The sequence below is a fragment of the Schistocerca nitens genome, chromosome 10, assembly GCF_023898315.1.
Source record: "Schistocerca nitens isolate TAMUIC-IGC-003100 chromosome 10, iqSchNite1.1, whole genome shotgun sequence".
Lineage (NCBI taxonomy): Eukaryota > Metazoa > Arthropoda > Insecta > Orthoptera > Acrididae > Schistocerca > Schistocerca nitens.
In genome coordinates this window covers 90,466,998-90,487,250 of record NC_064623.1, presented here as the reverse complement: position 1 = coordinate 90,487,250, position 20,253 = coordinate 90,466,998, and the positions used below count along the sequence as shown (strand labels likewise).

At 38.2% G+C, this 20,253-nt stretch overlaps 1 protein-coding gene across 4 annotated transcripts in view; it reads right to left on the bottom strand.

Moving 5' to 3' along the window:
- Positions 1–456: 456 nt before the first annotated feature.
- Positions 457–20,253, bottom strand: part of LOC126210177 (uncharacterized) — a 59,754-nt gene continuing 39,957 nt past the window's right edge. The window contains exon 5 of one of the 4 annotated variants that reach the window (XM_049939333.1): positions 457–1,226. The gene's annotated coding sequence lies outside the window, so the exon portion shown is untranslated. Of the gene's footprint in view, positions 1,227–1,467; positions 1,487–13,351; positions 13,371–20,253 lie in introns of those variants that run through there. The other 3 variants (XM_049939339.1, XM_049939335.1, XM_049939336.1) reach the window with 3 other exon arrangements.

Below are 20,253 nucleotides of genomic sequence, written 5' to 3'. Positions count from 1 at the left end.
TCAAACCTAGGTCTTCTTGCTTGCTAGGAAGAAATGTTTCAGGGAAACATTTAATTATATTTTATGACATTGTTATCTTATCTGTTACCTCTGTTAATTCCCCATGGGGTTCAGAAATGGCTGTGTATTTGACCAGTACTTTTTGTCTGTCTATTAATGTCCCTATATCTTTGCTGTACCTTGTGGGACTATTTACTACTAGATTTAGATCAGACTTGTTGGTTAGCTTACTGAAACTCCTTGAATAACAGCTTTCTTTTAGTGTGTTGATATTTTGATCATCTGCTACTACTATATATACAAATTGCCTAACAGTCTTGTCTAAAGCAAAAATATTCAACAAATTATAAAATATATAATAAATAGCAATGTATTTGACAGATTAATTACAAAATGTTTGCAACACCACTACCTTTGTTCAGTAACTGGATATTAATGTTAAGTTTATACATATATAAATATGAATATTTGTCCTTGGAAACACTGGATTTAAGTCAAACCTACAGCATCATCTAGTAAATTACATCACATATAATCAAACAGATTGAATAAGCAGATAAGTAAATGAAATTAAAGCCATGTCTGAGCAGTCTTACATTGGTGTATTTTTGGTGCTGTTTTGTGTGCTGTTAGAAATCCACTAACGTTGCAGCTGTCTGGAAAGATTAGTGTCAGAACATTTTGCCTTGCCCCTTACCCTCATATCAGCAACACCACCACATGTGGACAGATATTCCAAAGAAATGCTTATGGCTATAAGATAAGCAACTGCTGGTTCTGCTAAATCAGATTCCATAGTGCTGAGCTAAATGTGTCACTTTAATCTTCCACAGGAGGTTGCACTGATATAACAAGCAATAAGGTGTAAGAATATATGTCAGATAGTTTTATACCAAGTCCACAGAATACTTGTAGCACTGAGTTGGACATCTTGACATTAAATTTAAAAATACAAACATTGTACACATTGTTACTTTAAGTTCCAGTTTATCAGTGTAAACAGATGGAGAGTGAAATATTGTACAGAGCAAATGGAAACAGCAAAAGAAACATAACTCAAAAATTGAAAATGGTTTTTAGATATTAGGTAAAATACAGATTTGCATTTTGGGCACAGATTTAAACCAGATCCTCCCTATTACAATATTACAAGACCAACTTCTCAGCAGCACCAATAAGTGATGATATTACTTTGGTCACCGTTCATTGATCCTACAAATATGTATCTGTGAAAAAATCAAGGATGTATATTTTATTTAAACACTATACAATGAAAAGACTTAATGTATTATACAGTACTTGTATTAGCTAAATAAAAGCTGAAACATTAATTTTAAGATCATTGTGATGATGTACAGTTCATTGGGTATAATGTCTCACATCTACATACATAATCTGAAATCCAGTGTGGAGTGATGCATGGCAGAAGGTACTTTCCATTGTGTCATGTATTAGGGCTTCTCTTGATTCAATTCACACATGGATACTGGAAAAAATGATTACTTAAGTGCCTTTGTGCATGCTGTAATTTGAGTAATCTTGTATTCGAGGTCCCTATGGGAGAGATACATTCCCAGATCCATCACTTAAAGCTGGTACTTTAAACTTTGTAAGTAGGCTTTCACATGTTACTTTACACATACCTTAAAGAGTTAGCCAGTTCAGTTTCTTCAGCATCTCCATAACATAAATCTGTCAAGATCAGTTGATAGCAGACATTCTGAGACATGAAGAATTATTGAGTTAGATAATGTGAGGAAGTGAGGAGAATAAAAATTGTAGGGGGATCCCAACTGAAAATGCAATAAGCAGGTTCAACTGGATTTAGTTGTCAGAAGTTATTCAGAGATGAAGGATAGACTGCCATGGACAGTTGCCTTAGACTAGTTTCTGAACTGAAGACCACAACAATGACCACAACAATAACAACAACACCAACAAAAACATGGGTTTTTGCAAGTTTAAGTATTAATGTGTTGGCTGTGAACCAGCTGTAATCCTTTTCTGTTATTCATCTGGCTGTGTTTGATACAGATGTGTTAGGATCTTCTATCAATGTACATGTATCATCAGCAATCATGGCAGTTTTTGAAGAGGCCTTCAGTATTCCCATTAAATCATTTGTGTAGACCACAATCAGAAATGTTCCAAACACCCTACTTAATGTTCTGTTACATTAAGATTAACATTAATGTTAATCTTATTCCTGTTGTTGTTTAGTTTTTTTATTACTACATGTATCTATTGTGTGTGTGTATGTGTGTGTGTGGGGGGGGGGGGGGGGAGGTGAAGGATAGACTGCCATGGACAGTTGCCTCAGACTAGTTTCCTGGCAAATAACAGCTTCAGGGGCACCAAGCTTAATCTCCCTGTTCGATGGACGGATCCCAGCCAACAGTCTCACATGCCCTTACTTCATGAAAAACTGTGGAGAGGTTTGGTATTTAAACCAGGACACTGGCACAAAGTCTTGCAGTCATGAACTTTATGCCACCACCTCATCTCCCCTTGCATGCCAAATACTGGCAGTGAAATTTTTTTCAACCACCAGGATCTGATCTGGCACTTGCCCCTGGGCTGAATGCCACTGCACAAGCCCATGATAGCGACTTTGGGCACGGAGGTAGGTTACCTTATTCCTGCTATACCATTTCCTAATGTGACAGTCAGTTTTCAGTTGTAGAGACATGACTCCATACACACACTGTCTCTAATGAACTCATGATCAATGGGACATTACAGTTTTCCTTGAACTAAGTTTGAATGATTGAAGTGCATTATGAGATGTCTACCAATGGTGACCATTCCTGCTGCTTTGGGTTCAACTCTAAATGAGACAGCAAATGACTAAAACATCTAGCTGAATCATACTGAGCCAAAATTTTCACCATGCTAGACTCAGTGTCATGAATGAGTTTTGTTTTTCACTTTGATCAATGTTCCAGTGATCTAGAGCAGTATTAATACCCCTTTCCATATTTTCTGCAGTGTCAGAACCTGCAAAAGTCTTCACAACAAGAAATATGAGTTCCAGCTGGATTTCAGATGACCAATGAGCTGTGAAACTGTGAGAATACCTGAAATACTTCTTTTGATTTTTTTCATAAATTCTGTCATAGATGTCAGGAACAACAATTTGGAAAATTTTATAGGGTGATGAAGCTAATTCTAGGAGTCTTGTAAATCTGGTCCTTTCTGTAATAGATAGTGGCTTTTAGACTAGTACAATCATTTCTGCTATTAAATAATATGTTTTTGGTATTTTGCATTGTTAACATCCTAGACAAAGAATAGGGTTTAAGGTAGATTAGGTATTTTCTGTTAGCTGAAATATTGTGTCTGTTGTTCCTAGATTTGTCCTCTTCACCCTGTCCATTTCTCCATAATGTCAGGTACAGATAGGTTGGGAAGGGCCCAAGTGGTGAACTAGTGAGACTGGTTATGTGCATATAGTGTAACCTATCAGGTCATATAATGCCTTGTATTGAATCACACAATGTGGTATGCTGGGTATGCTGACAGAGGGCATAACATTAGACATTTTGGGGAGAATGCTTGGAAGAGATGTGGAAGTCTGTGGGAGCAAGGGCCAATGCAGAGAGTAGGTGATTGAAGATATGAGTGCTATAAATAGGTTTGCTATGTGAATTACAAATTTAACAGGTCCTAAAAGGTCTACACCAGTAAATACATGGTTTGATGTCCCAGAATGCAAGAATCACATGTGGAGCTTTTACCTTTCTTTCCAGTTCCACTCTCTACTCTTTCTGCTCGATCTATTGTCTATTAAGGTAGTTGTAAACAGTAGTACAATGATGAGAAAGTAAAACATAGATTATGTCACAGCAGTATCTTATAGTCTGTGTTTTTTGTTTTTACATCATGTGACACTGTCTCAAAGCAGTGTAGTGAGGCACTGATACCACTGATGCAAGACAGATCAATATCCATGATGTCATTGTTACATCGCTCCTATTCCCTTGTGGCTCAGTGAGTGTGATAGCATAAGATCCACCTAACAAATCTGTCTGAACATGTGTAGCATAATGGCAGAATAAATCAAGTATCAGTGGATTATGATGAAGAGAGAATTATTGGATATTATAGAATTGTGGAAAGGACACAGGTTGTGGCTGGTAAAGCACCTGCTTGTAGCTGGTAAAAAGCCTATGGTTAAGTAAATAGGTCAGTGGTTCACAGAGTTCACAAAACATAATATGCTGGGTTGGCCTCTCAGGAACAAAGGGTGAAGTTTAGGGTTTAAACAATAGTTCTCCAATGATTATGATTATAAATGTGACTATTGTTACTGTCACACAGATTTCTTTTGTAAATACACTGAGAGCCAAAGAAACTTGTACACCTGCCTAATATCATGTAGGGCCCCCAACAAGCATGCAGTAGTGCTGCAACATGACATGGCATAGACTTGACTAATATCTGAAGTAGTGCTGGAGGGAACTGACACCATGAACCCTGCACATCTGCCCTAAATCTGTAAGAATACTAGAGGGTGGAGATCTTTTCTGAACAGCACATTGCACGGCCAGCGGAAGTGTTGAAACTCAGAATAGTGTTCCTAGAGCCACTCTGTAGCAATTCTGGGGGTGTGGGGTATTGCATTGTCCTGCTAGGATTGCCCAAGTCCATCAGAGTGTGCAATGGACATCAATGGATGCAGGTGATCAGACAGGATGCTTACGTACATGTCACCTGTCAGAGTCACATCAAAATGTATCAGGGTCCCATATCACTCCAAATGCACATGCCCCGCACCATTACAGAGCCTCCAACAGCATGAACAGTCCCCTGCTGACATACAGAGTCCACGGATTCATAATGTTGTCTCAACACCCGTGCATGTCCATCTGCTCGATACAATTTGAAACTAGAATCGTCTGACCAACCAACATGTTTCTAGTCATCAAAGTCCAATGTCAGTGTATACAGGCACAGGTGAGGCATAAAGGTTTATGTCATGCAGTCATCAAGGGTACATGAATGGGCCTTCAGCTCTGAAAGCCCACATCAATGTTGTTTCTTTGAATGGTTCAACACCGACATTTGTCAATGGCTCAGAGTTGAAATCTACAGCAATTTGTCAAATGGTTGTACAGCTGTCACATTGAATGATTCTTTTCAGTCATCATTGGTCCCATTCTTGCAGGATCTTTTCCTGGCCACAGTGATGTCAAAGATTTGATGTTTTTACCAGATGCCTGATATTCACACTACACTTGTGAAATGGTTGTATGGTAAAATCCACAGTTCATCGCTACCTTGGAGATGCTGTGTCCCATCGCTCATGTGCCAACTATAACACCACATTCAGACTCACTTAAATCTTGATAACCTGCCACTGTAGCAGGAGTAACGAATCTAACAACTGCGCCAGACACTTGGCTTATAAAGGTGTTGCTGACTGCAGTGTCATATTCTGCCTGTTTACATATTTCTATATTTGAATACTCATGTCTATACCAGTTTCTTTTACACTTCAGTGTAATTCAACCTAGGCTCTTCTTTAAAAACTTGTGTGCTTTGCGCAACTTACTCAAAAAGCATAATAGATAATTAGGACAGTATGTCACATGAGATATGGGATAACTACGTCAAAGAAGATGAGTGGTGTAGTGCTATGGCTTGGTATGGAAACAAGGAGGATAATACATAGTCCATTCACATTAATGTGACCACCACCTACATTCAACGTCAGTGTGCAATAACTACTCACAGGCTGCAGACGGCAGCAGTGGAGGGGGAGGGGTATGTAAATTATGTTGGGGGCCCAGCCAAAACAGTGCAGTCATTGTAGTGAGGAAACAGCACAATTTATTTGACATCCAATACTGAATGATCATTGGCTTTCAGGCCAAGGATGGAAGCTTTTCCAACATGACTAAGTTTTAAAACTCTTTTTATGCTGCCATGATTAAAGTGTATTGTGCGTGGTAAAATGGTGCTACCCAAATGTGGCACTGAGCAAACTGTGGTACACCATGGACCATAGCTGACAAAGATGAGCAACAGCTGGGGAGATATGTATGGGGGAACAGAGGCATATCTGTTGAACAACTGACCACTCAAATGAAATAAGGTGTTACCAGCAGGGTCTCCTCAATGACCATTCAGTGAATGTTGCTGCTTATGAGATTCTGCCACAGGGATGTGGTCTTTGTATAAATGCTGAGTGCTTTTCATTGGTAATGAATTCTGGATTTGCAAACCAGTACTGCAACTAGATATACATTGAGTGGTGACAGGTGGCCTTTTCAGCTGAATCTTGTTTTATACTTCATCGGACAGATGACCATTGGTATGTATTGGTGGGAATCATCGGAAAGCTCCAAGCCAGAGGAGGGAGTGTTATGGTATGGGGAATGTTTCTGTGGCATTCTAATGGTGATGGCATCATTCTGAGGGCACAGTGGATCAACACCAACCCTACATGCAGTTTGTTTTTCCTCTGCAAGATGGCATCTACCAGCAGGATAATGCAATGAGGCATATAGCTCATAGTGTGCATGTGTGGTTCAAAGAGCACCAGGATGAGTTGAGCATGCTCCTTGGGCCACCAAACTCCCTGGATTTGAGCCCAATTGAGAATCCGTGGAACCATTTCAACTGGGCTGTTCATACCATGGATTACCAACAGAGAAACCTAGCACAGGTGGCCATTGCACTGGAATCAGCGTGGTTCCACATTCCTGTTGGTACCTTCCAGAAACTCATTGACTCTCTTCCTGCATGTCTTGCCATGGTTCAAGCTGCTAAAGATGGTTATTCAGGCTTTTGACAGGTGGGCGCATGAATGTTATTAGACAGTCTACATGGACAACAGAGGATGCAAAGTTTCATAACATTAGTGGGATTATTGTTGTAGGATTTGTTTGCCACGGCTGCTGGTGGACTGAAAGAGAGTTATGTGCTCCTCAGGGAGACAGCCTGGAGTATGCTGCATGGAGCAGAGTGAACCATAAAAGGGAACTTAAGAGTGTGTAGTGTCAGTGTATAATACATCTCTGGTACATGTTGTGTAAGTTTTCAGCAAAAGCTAGTTGCTGAAAACATATTAATTGTGGATTTCAAATGTGTCTAGGCATCTGCTTAACTGTTGGAATGTCACATATTAACTCTTATACAGAGTGTCTCAAAAGAAAGTTTATGTTTGAAGAGCTCTCTGCACATGCACAACAAATCGAAGAATAGTGGGTGGGTATGTTCATTGCTTGCTTGGCCTTTAGGAATTCATTTGATATGGAGCACTTCTCTGGAGTGGGCCATGTGTTCTGTGAGAGAGACTTTCACAAAAATCATGGTTCAGTGACTATAGCATGGAGGAAATTTTGCAGTGGTCATGGATTTCGTAATGTAAATGCAACCAATGTGTCTATACTGTGAGTTCATGAAATTTTCCTTAACAAGTGTTCCCCTTATCCAGAAATGGATCAACACATTTGTGGAGACAGTTTCAATACTGGCAAAATTGAAACCTGTGTGACTAAGCTCGTCAAGAATGGGTGAATCAATGGTGAGTGCCAGCCTGTTCGTGATGATCCTAACATCTCCATTCATAAGTGTGCAACTTCTTTAAGTGTGTATAAATCAACATTGCACTTAATTCTGCAGAAATACCTTAAACTTCATCCTTACAAAATCCAATTTGTGCAATAATTAAGGCATCAGAATGGCAAATATAGGCTGCAGTTCATTAACAATGTGACTGAGTGCTCTTCATTTAACAATATTTTGTTTTCTGATTAGGCTTATTTTCAACTAATGGTCACATCAATAAGCAAAGCTGCCACTACTGGAGTGCAACAAATATTAAACAGAAGTATGAGAAACCCCTTCATTCACCAAAAGTTACTGTATGGGCTGGGATGTCAGTTTGAGGAATAATTCACCCATTCTTTATCAAGGATAAGAGCAGTCATGCAGTTCCAGTGAATTTGGAACATTATTTGACAATGTTAAATGACTTTTTGGTGCCTGAACTGCAAAACTTTCCCAGTTATAACTGAAGAACATGGTTTTAAGATGAAGCCACAGCACACGCAACCAAGGGGTGTCTACACTGTGTGTTTATGAAATTTTCCTTAGGAAATTTATTTCCAGAATGGGTGACATAAACTGGTCCCCACACAATCCAGATTTAAGGCCCATGGATTGTTTCTTATGGTGATATGTCAAATCTACAGTGTATGTCAATAACCTGACTGCTCTGGAGCAATTGGAAGAAAATATTCACAAGGAAGTGGAAGCCATCCCAGTGTCTATATGCTGAGCCATCATTTAAAATTTTGTTCATTATTTACATGAGTGCCATAGGCATACTGGATTGGATTTAAATGACATTACTTTTTAGAAGTAAATTCCTAATCTGTATATTTCAATGGCAAATAAAGATATTGTTGATAGACTTCCATTTCCATTTTATTTTGCAACATCAAATTTAAACTCTATTTTGAGGCACCCTGTAGATGTCATGAGCCAGATGTGTCATGAGACTAACCAGATGTGTCTGCAATGTGTGGTAAAGAATTAACTAATTCCAGTTATAGTGACTAACCAGATGTGTCTGCAATGTGTGGTAAAGAATTAACTAATTCCAGTTATAGTGACAGAGAGCTTAGGCAAATGGGCTAAATGCCACAAAGCAGGCCACTTGTGGCAATATGCTGACACAGCATCATGCCACAGTGCTTACTGTGGTTACTGTTCACCTGCCAGACAGTGCCCATCAGTAACTGTAACTAGGGACACTTTTGCATGTGGCATACATTTTTTCTGCAGATGCAATACCACAAAAAACCTGTTTTGATGTAAACAAATATTGATCATCCAGTTAGCTTCAGTTATTGTCAAAAGTACAAGAATCTGGCCTCAGCAATCAGAGACTGTGGTCATTTGTATGTGTGTGTGTGTGTGTGTGTGTGTGTGTGCGGTGTGTGTGTGTGTGTTTGTGTGTGTGTGTGTGTGTGTGTGTGTGTGTGTGCACGCGTGCGCATATCATGTGTAGCAACTATCCTTTTCATAATATTGGTACAATCATATCGAGTGTCAAGGGAAATTTTTGACTAGGCTGAGGACTTTTTAGTAGGGAGAATGCAGCATGTTAACTTGGATGGAGAGTCATCATCATATGAAAAGGTAGCTTCAGGTGTGCCACAGAGAAGTGTGTTTGGACCCTTTCTGTTCATGATGTATATGATTTTGCAGACAACACTATTTGTAACCTCAGACTTTTTGCAAATGATGCAGTTATCTATAATGAAGTACTGTCTGAAAGACAGTCAGGTCTTGGTAAGATTTCAAAGTGGTGCAAAGATTGGCAATTTGCCAAAAGTTCAGAAATATATATTGTGCACTTCACAAAAAAAAAAAAAAAAAAAAAAAAAAAAAAAAACCATAATGTCCTATGACTACAATATCAAGTCACCGCTGGAATCCGCCAACTCTTACAAATATCTGGGTGTAATACTTTTTAGGGGTATGAAATGGAGTGATCACATAGGCTCAGTCATGGGTAAAGCATGTGGCAGACTTTGCTTTATTGCTAGAATACTGGGGAAGTGCAATCATAAACTTGGACAACATAGTATATGGAGAACAGCAACACAATGCTATATTTAAACTAGAATTAACACTCAATATCACAATAATATCTGTTTATTTACCAGTTTCAGCTTATGTAAAAGCCATGTTCAGAATTTTTTGTCCCCTATGGCTGGTGCTGGTGGCTCCTCAGTTGTCTCATTATACCACGAGCATGTGATAACTCTAGGAATATACTACTATCACCTATGTATCTCTCACAGAGGGATCCTGAGCATAAGATTAGAATAATTACAGTATACACAGACACATCCATACAATCATTCCTCCAGAGCTCCATTCACTTTGTGATCAAAAGTATCGGGACATCTAGCTGAAAATGGCTCCATTGGTAATGCTGTAATTCAGTATGGTGTTGACCCACCCTTAGACTTGATGACAGCTTCCACTCATGCAGGCATACATTCAGTCAGGTGCTGGAAGGTTTCTGGGGGAATGGCAGCCCAATATTCATGGAGTGCTACACTGAGTAGTGGTATCAATGTTGGTTGGTGAGGCCTGGCATGAAGTAGGTGTTCCAAAACATCCCAAATGTCTTCTATAGGATTCAGGTCAGGACTCTGTGCAGGCCAGTCCATTACATGGATGTTATTCTTGTGTAACCACTACGCCACAGACCATGCATTATGAACAGGTGCTTGGTCATGATGAAATATGCAATTGCCATCCCTGAATTGCTCTTCAACAGTGGGAAGCAAGAAGGTGCTTAAAAAATCAATGTGGGCCTGCATTGTGTTAGTGCCATGCAAAACAACAACGGGTGCAAGCCTCTTCTATGAAAAACAAGACCACACCGTAACACCATCACTTCTGAATTTTACTGTTGTCACTACACACACTGGCTGATGATGTTCACTGAGCATTCGCCATACCCACACCCTGCAATCAGATTGCCACATTGTGTACCATGATTCATCACTCCAAACAATGTTTTCCATGTGTTCAATCATCTAATGTTTATGTTCCTTACACCAAGCGAGGTGTCATTTGGCATTTACCGGCACGATATGTGGCTTATGAGCAGTAGCTTGACCATGAAATCCAAGTTTTCTCACCTCCCACATATCTGTCACAGTACTTGCAGTGGATCCTGATGCAGTTTGGAATTCCTGTATGATGGTCTGGATAGCTGTTTGCCTATTACACATTACTACTCTCTGTCGGCGGTCTCTGTCAGCCAACAGATGAAGTCAGCCTGTACACTTTTATGCTGTATGTGTCCCTTCACATTTCCACTTCACTATCACATCAGAAACAGTGGATCTAGGGATGTTTAGGAGTATGGAAATCTTGCATACAGATGTATGACACAAGTGACACTCAATCACCCGACCATATTCGAAGTCCACGAGTTCTGAGTAATGCCCCATTCTGCTTTCTGACGATGTCTAATGACTACTGAAGTCCCAGATATGGAGTACCTGGCAGAAGATGGCAGAACAATGCACCTAATATGAGAAACATATGTTTTTGGGGTGTCCAGATACTTTTGATCACATTATGTGAATGCAATGGGAAGAAACCCAAATAACTGGTACAATGGGATGTATCCCCTGCTATGCACTTCACAGTGGTTTACAGAGTATGTATACAGATGTAGGCGTGTTCTGAACTAGTGAGTCATTTTGTAGTGTCAATGTCCATCGTGAGGTCGCCACCATTCTGCTACCATCACGATGGGGCTGTCTGCCAAGAGGGACCAGGTGTCATGCAATGGGCTGAGGGTTAAACTGAGGCCCCCATAGCCATCTCATCAGCACCAGTTGCTGTCAGCCAGCTACTGGTCCAGGGTTCACTCCTTGGACATCTGTGCCTGACATTTACAGTGGCCAGTGGCGGACTCATCATCCCACACTCAGCAGGTTGTGTCAGCCTGCCATGTCAGGCTGAGTATGCTCAGTGCACATCAAGGACCATCAACTATGGAATGAAGAATCATACATGGGCCACCCCAAGCATAGCAGTGACCAGAATCCCAGTACAACACTTCAGTGCCAGGGTCCATGTGTTAAGGCCCACCTTCCAGTACTGCCTGACTTGGGCCTGAGTTGTACTATGGAGTACTGGATGGAATAAAAATACTACAAGCTTATGAGTAGCTTATGACTCACCCTGACCAACCATCCACCACCAGAGAATACCTAAACCCTCTACAACATAAAATTTCCATACATTGTTGTCCACCTTTGTGTAATCTCCATATCTCAGTAAATTCTATTTCATATGTCCCTGTGTATATGCTTAAACTGAGGATACAGAAGCTGTGACTTTGTTAAGAAACCTTTCATTTTGTTCATATTTTATGTAAGGTCATGCTATGTGATAAGAGGACATCCAGAAATGTTATATCAGTGATTCGAGAAAGTTAGCTTGGCGTTCCCTGGACACTGAATGGGGTCTACTCCCTGGAATTAAAAGAGACAACAAATATTTGGAGGGACTTGTAGATCAGATTAGATTAAATTCAGTTTTGGTTCCATAGACCCAAAAATGAGATTATTCTCATGGGCATGGAACATGTCAGAAAGTATAACATAAAAACATAGAACATTTGAATATAGTACTCACTTCTCTGATCACTTGTTGAGTGATGTCAAGATATGAAAATACATTACAGTATACTGGAACTGCTAATATTTAGAGAATTAATACTCTGTCAGAATGAAATATTGTTATGCACTAGTTGAGCTTCATTATGAGAAACCAATTTATTAAAGAGATAGATATTATTTCTGCATTGTGTTGTAGAAAATGATTGTACAAGAAATTTTGACATAATGGAATACATGCAGTATGGTGAGGAGGGATGTGTGAAGGATATGGGTTAGTTTAATCCTGCTCCACAGTCCTTGTAATTCTGTGTGAGTTTATAATTAATGTAAATGCATCTCCTGGTAAAACATTATTAAAATCTGATCACACAGTGCTCCATACCGATACAGATATATGGACTCCTTGTTACTTCATGAAGATGCAGGGAAAAAAAGAAGGTAATTGCGTCAATAACAAGCAGTATTAGAACAATTTCAGAATTTTCACACCATAGATATTCAGTACTGGTGAATACAGTCTCGTCCATGTAATGGTATTCAGTAAATCTGGAATTTACAGAAAAAGATTTAGGGAGTCTTCTTGATACACAAGGGATAGATTAAATTGTTCACACTTCCAATACAATCTTTCACAAATATTATTGTAATTGCTGCATTTGATATAGATATACAGTACCTCAAAAAAATTTTCTAGTAACTGCATGATTTTTCCAATCACATTACTCATCATAATTTTTGATAGCAAACTGCACCACCACTGATGTTATAGTCTGACTGTTTCTGAAACTGTTCTGAAAATCACCTGATATATCAGCACTGTCACAATGTTCCAAAATTCATTTTAACATAAGTTCCTCAATCATTTTGGTGAATTTAGAACTTAATGCACTAGGTATGTAATTAATGCAGTTGATCTTTAGATTTAAATGTGTACATCCTCTTTCTTGTTAAGAGTGCAACTACAGCCAGTTTTGACTTGTTGGGGAAACACATTCTTAAAAAGAACACAGCTTTTCATGTAACCAAATGTTTTTGTTAACTCATGTTTACATTTCTTCAGTACAAATGCAGAAATTGCATCTAATCATGCTGAGTTTTTCTTTCTGAGGCTACCAGTAAGCTGCAGAGTGTCACAGTGCCTGCTGTAGATAGTGCACTCCAGTTCTGTTCATTAGTGGTCCTATATGTATGCTGTGCATCCTGTTTCATACAGACAATACATTCAATAATGTCTATTTATTTATTTATTTATTTATTTACATCCTGAATCTTTGTGGTACATATACCATACCTTAGATGTTGGACAAAATGATATTACATTAATATACTGTTACATTGGTGTACACATTACATTTATAAATTATTACATTTTTATATTGCTATATTGTTACATTACATTTTTATATTGTTACAACCAACTTATTTTTCAAGATACTGTGCTACTGAGTAAAAACAGTTTTCCAAGAGATATGATGTTACAGATTTTTTAAAGCTATGGATTTTGTTTATGGCCTTAAGGTTACTTGGCAGCTTATTAAACAAATGTGAACCTGAGTGATATACACCTTTCTTGCACAGTGTGGTATAACAATGATGTCTGTGTATGTCACTATTTGCCCTTGTATGGTGTTCATGTACAGATTTATTTTGAATAAATACATTTCCATTTTTTAGCATGCTTTTTTTTAGGAACATTACAACTTCTAGTATATAGATACATGGTAGGGGTAGAATCCCCAGTTCTTTAAAGAATGGTTTGCATGATTTTCGGCTGTTGGCATTTTTCATTACCCTCACAATCTTTTTTTGTTTCCGGAATGTGGTTATGCAATGAGGAGAATTTCCCCAGAATATGATGCCATATCTTAATAGGGAGTGTATGCAAGCGTAATACACTGCTCTAACTGTTTCAGGACTTGTGTTGTTCCATATAATCCTCATCGCATACGTCATTTTGGATAGTTTAGAATTTAATGAAGTGATGTGGGAATTCCATTTAAGATTGTCTTGTAAGTAGATGCCAAGGAATTTTGCTTCAGTGACACTGTTAATTCTTTGGTTTTCCATTGACATGTTTGGTTTTAATGGGTTTTTATTTTGTTGTGTATGGAAGTGTAAGACGACTGTTTTTTGAGGGTTTATCAGTAATTTATTCCTCATAAACCACTCTGAGACATTTTCACTTGTGACTTTAGCATTTAAACTTAGAGCCATTTCATTTTCACCTTCAATTAGTATGCTTGTGTCATCTGCAAATAGCACTGGTTCGGAGTGTTGAACGTGTAGGGGGAAGTCGTTTATGAAAATTAGGAAGAGAAAGGGACCTAAAATTGAGCCTTGTGGTACACCATGGGTTAATGTGGAAGGTTTCGATTGATAAGCTTGGAGTTCGTTTTTTCCCATGTGTTTTACTTCTGTTATCTGAGAGCGATTTTCTAGGTAGGATTTCAGCCACTCGTGTGGCAGGCCTCTTACACCATACCACTCTAACTTTCTTAGGAGAATTTCATGGTCTATTAGATCAAATGCTTTTGTTAAATCCAGGAAAATCCCCGAAACATTTTTGTGATTATCCACTGAATTTAAAATACGATTTATGAGGCTAAAAGTGGCTGTTTCAGTACTGCACTGAGGCCTGAAGCCATGCTGACATCCTGAAATCATATTTTTTTTGTTAAAGAAATCAGTTAGTTGTAGCAGAACTAGTTTTTCAATGATTTTTGAAAAACCTGATAGGAGTGACACAGGCCTATAGTTGACCATCTGCTGCCGATCGCCCTTTTTGTAAAAGGGTACAACTTTTGCAGTTTTTAACTGTTGTGGGAAAATACCACTTGATAGTGAAGAATTGCATATATCTAGCAGTGGTGCGAGTATCTGTTCAGCTGATACTTTTATAATATAGTCTGGCACATCGTCGACTCCGGCTGAATATTTATTTTTTAATGACTTTATAATGTTTAACAGTTCTTCCCTACTTATTGGACGGAGGAACATGGATGTATTTGTTACACTATTTCCAGAAATTTCCTGTAATATTTTGTTTGATGTTTTTCCCATTTGTTCCTTCACTAACTCACGAGCAATATTGGTGTAGTAAGAATTGAAGTGGTTATCAATTAATTTTGGATCAGTGATCTTGCTGCCCGCCTGTGACAATACAATATTTTTGTGTGTTTCCACCTTTCCAGTAAGTCTCTGTACCGTATTCCACATTGTCTTAGCTTTGTTTGATGATTCCATAATAAGTTTGTCATTTTCCCTTAATTTTGCTTCCCTTATTACACGACTCAGAATTAACTTGTATTTTTTGAAGTGGTGAGCAAATTCAGGACTGCTATCTGTTTTTGATAGTGCAAAAAGTTCCCTTTTTCTTCTACATGATACTTTGATCCCTGATGTAATCCAAGTTTTGGGTTTGCTGGGGCCTTTACAAATTATTTTCTTTTTTGGAAATGCAATTTCGAAACAATGTCTGTAAATTTCCATGAAATTATCCATCTTTTCATCTGTGTTGTAACTGTTGTAGATTTTATTCCACGAGTGGGTACTTAGCATATGTTTGAAGTGCTTAATGTTTTGCGTGCTGAATTTTCTCTTGTAGATAACACTTCCATTCCTAGACAAATCAACACTTCCGCATACGGCAAGTAGCTGTGCATTGTGGTCACTGTAGCCGGTATTAAAGTTTTCTGAGGTGTGCATGTCAGTGTTTACAAAGATCGGATCAATAAGTGTAGCACTAGTTTTTGTTACGTGTGTAGGGGAGTTTATTTTAGTGCACAGGTTATATTCTTGAATAATATTAAGGAATTTTTCTCTTTGGTGGCTGTGTGTTAAGAGGTCAATATTAAAATCGCCACACAGAACTATAGTTTTGCAAGTATTTTTAAGTTTCCCTAGTGCAAGGTCAAGTTTTTTAAAGAAAATGTTTACATTGCTGTTGGGTGATCTGTAAACACACATTATTAAAGTTTTTCCTGATGTTATTTCAATAAAATATTATTAAAAATATCTCTAAGTAGGAGACAACAGAAACATCACCATTATTCACAGATAGTTCTACATTAATTTTGCTTTCTTTTGCATTTTTTCTGATTTTATTTACTATTGACCAGCGAGACTTTGAAAAGTTATCTGAGTTTTGTATCTGTTAGCTAATGTCTTTCTGCTTTCAGCTTCCCAGTGTCTTTGCACCCTCTTTGTGTGCTGCCCTCTGACAATGCACCCACCCATCTGTCTCCTTACCCTCTCCTCTCTACATTTGCTCCTCATCCCCCCCCCCCCTTCCTCATCTCCATGCACCACAGCTTTCCAATTCTGTACCCCACACCCATGCCCTGCTATCCATTCCCCTGCCAGTGATGGTGGTCGTGCATGCGTGAAGTGTGCTTGCTTGTGTGAATGACTGTGCATTGTGTGTGTGTGTGTGTGTGTGTGTGTGTGTGTGTGTGTGTGTGTGTGTGTGTAGGTGTGTGTGTGTGTGTGTGTGTGTGTGTGTGTGTGTTTCCCTTACTGAAGAAGGCTTTGGGCAAAAGCTTAACTTAATGTTACTCCATTATAATGTGATTTGTATAATCAAATGCCACAGACAGGTTACAAAAAAATTCCAGTGGATAAAATATTGTCATTCAGATATTTTAATACATTGTCATTGAAATGGAAGATGGCATGTATAGTGAAGAGTAGCTTCGGAATTCACATTGTGACTGGTGACTCAGTTCAGCAATACAAATACAACGAAAATATATGGGGTGACAAAAAAGTTTCTGTTTGAAGGCTGTACAGTCCAAAATTGGTATCTCAATCAGGCAAAATTGCCATGAGCATTGACACAATCTTTCCACTGATGCACTAGGTTGAGCATATCCATTTAGTATAACACTGTGTCCTGTTGTGTGAAGAAGTCTGTAAGTGCCTGCTACACATCCTCATCTGACAGAATTGTCAACCATTCAAGGCATTCTTTAAAAGACTGAAGATGTGATACTGGCATGGAGAGAGATCAGGACTATAGGACAAGTGCCCAAGTGTCTCCCATTTGAGTTGGTGTAACTTCTGCATTATTTATTTGTGATGTGGAGACAAGGCCCTTTCCTTTTCCTGGTCTACATTAATGATTTAGAGACACCTTTGTACTCCCAATTAGTAAGTTATGCAGATGATACCTCACTTTTGTTCTTTTGCAAACAAACTAGTGACTTGACATTGGCTGCAACTGATGGCTTAAGTCAAATAACTGCTTACTTCCATGATCAAGGTCTAAAAGTCAATAATAGCAAGTCCCAGCTATTACCATTTAAACTTGTTAATTCATACCGAACCTGTATTGATAATATAAGTTGCATCAAAAAAGTAGACACTGACAAATGTAAATTTTTGGGGATATACCTAGACAAAAATCATAGATGGGTAGACCATATCAATTTTTTATGCAATAAAATCAGCAGTTATCTGCACTTAATTAGCAAACTATCAAAATTAGTCTCTGAACAAACATTAAAAATTGCTTATTATGGAACAATATTTGCATATATTAATTATGGAATAGAGATATTGGGATGTGCTGCTGATAGACACATGAACAGAATCCTAACACTGCAGAAAAGAGTAATCAGGGCTATGCATTGACTATGATACAGAGATTCATGTAGGGAAACCTTTGTACAGCATAAATATCTAACAGTATATTCATTTTATCTGTACAAATTAATAACATTCTTTGTGGACCATAAAAATAATGAAAGTAAGTGCTCTGATGTGCATACCCATAACACAAGACAAAAAGATTGCTTCTTCAGAAACAGAACTAAACTAAAGACAACAGATCATAGTCCTTGGATTAATGGCCAGAGCACTATAGGATGCACTATAAGATGCACTATAAGATGCCACAGAGATAAAGTATACAAAAGGGAATTAAAATCATTCTTAACTCTCAAATATTTGTACTCACTCAATAAATACTGATATTAAAATGTAGCTATTCTTAAAAGTAGGCCCAACTCTTCTATTTATATGATATACTATGCTGAGGTGATGGTAATATATATTATTTTTGTAACAACATGCTGTAAATTCAAATGCCTATACTATGTAACAACTATATGTTACATTATGAAGTACTGTACCATACATTGCCAAGTGCATCACCCATAAGTGGCTTCTTGTACATGTGGCAAATTTCTACTGTTTGTACAAAAATTGCATAAAAATGCTATGATGTCACCAGTTGGTGACTATATGGAAAAAAAGATAATAAATAAAAATACATAAAAATGTTTTCTCATGAAGCAACAGCACCACATATCACACCATTCCACAATGGTGGTTTTTGACAGACATGCTGCCCCATACACCTTTTTCTTTCCCTGATTGATGTCTAACAATGTTTGTTCTTTGGCATCCAACAAGAGAACAACAGCATGTTGCTCCTGGTTGGACACATTTGGTAATAATGTCACCATACTTCACATTTACGCATTTACTGCATGTAAATTGGAAAGATGCAAATGCCACACTAATCCTTGGCTACAAGTTGGTGCTTCATTAACTGCATTGGAGTAATATTACACTGAATATATGCTGCAGCAAAGTTTGCAAAGAGATACTTTTTCATCATGCTTTACACATATTGAAACTATACAATAACTAAATGAAAACAAACTCATCTAAATAATTCTTGTGTAGCACTGATGGCTAGGAAATGGTTCAAATAGTCACTTATCCAGTAAGTTCTTATCAACACATTTTACAAACAGAATAGAATGACCTATCCATCAGAAACTGACTGCAGACAGCTGCAGAACTCCTCTAAAAATCAGTTATTTTACCTCTTGGCAGTCTTCAAACATATGAAACATGTACATTAGTTAAAAGCAACACTGACAAAGTCAGCAAAAATGTGAATATCTGAGATCATGTTACAAAACATGAAATGAAACCCCATATTCAGACAATGCATACCTCTGCTTTAAAAAAAAGCACAATTTAAGCAGCTATACAACAACTTGCCAACAGGTATAAAAAAGAACATGAAGTTTCTCTCTTTGTTAACAGGAATTTCGAAGCTATCATCATTGATAATTGCTTTAACACTGCAGCTGAATTTTTGGTACATGTGTGCACAAAGAAATATGAAGTCAATTACAAGGATGATCTTTGTAAAAGAAAGGAGTACTGATGTAAAATCCGTGTAAAAATTATTTTGTGTTTATACCATCTCTAACTCTGCCAGTCATGTACATATTTTTCAGCTTTGTTAAACTAAACAGCAGTGCGTGTACCGATAGACCCAAAACTACCAAAATACTATTTGTACAATATTTTACATAACCTTATTATTCATCTCATAATTTCCAGTACACTGAAACTAGTGCCACATTTAGTTTTGTTTCAAACATTGCTAGTTAAGAGAAATTGATAAATGAAGTTCTTGCAACAGCATGCAATGGTAAAATTAGTGTAAGTCACTAACTTTCAGAGAATTGGCATAGCTAGTTGGATAGTCCTAATTTCAGGCTGTCCAGTAGTTAGTTTCACTTTTACAAAGACTAACTAACTTAACTAATATTCATAGTTAAAGTTTAGGCACTGCTGACCAGAGAGTATTCTTATATTAACCAACAGCTGACACAGAGCCCCCCCCCCCCCCCTTCCCCCCTCCCCTTCGTACAGAACACTGGGGGGATTAACACTTGTGTTGATTTCTTCATGCAGGCATGCCTGACCAGCCATGCCATGGCTAGCTGCCTAAGCATGGCACAGTTGGACAGTTTCTTGGTGCAAGTGGATGAGTGAGGTGTGATTGCTGCTAGTCAGTAAAGATGATATTGTATTAGATGAAGGGAAAGTTAATGTGGTTGTCCATAATGAGATTGCTTATCAGCACTGGAGTGGGGTGGAGCCTTAAATGGTGGAAGTAGTGGAACCATAGCTACAGGTGTATCCTGCTGTGCTGGCAAATGCTGAAACTGTGGTTGTTTCTTAGTAACTGTGAAAGTGTGGGTTCTGTCTGCTGACAACCAGGTAGTGACAGTACCTGGTCAATATCCTGTGGAGGTCTGTAATGGCAAGAGAATAT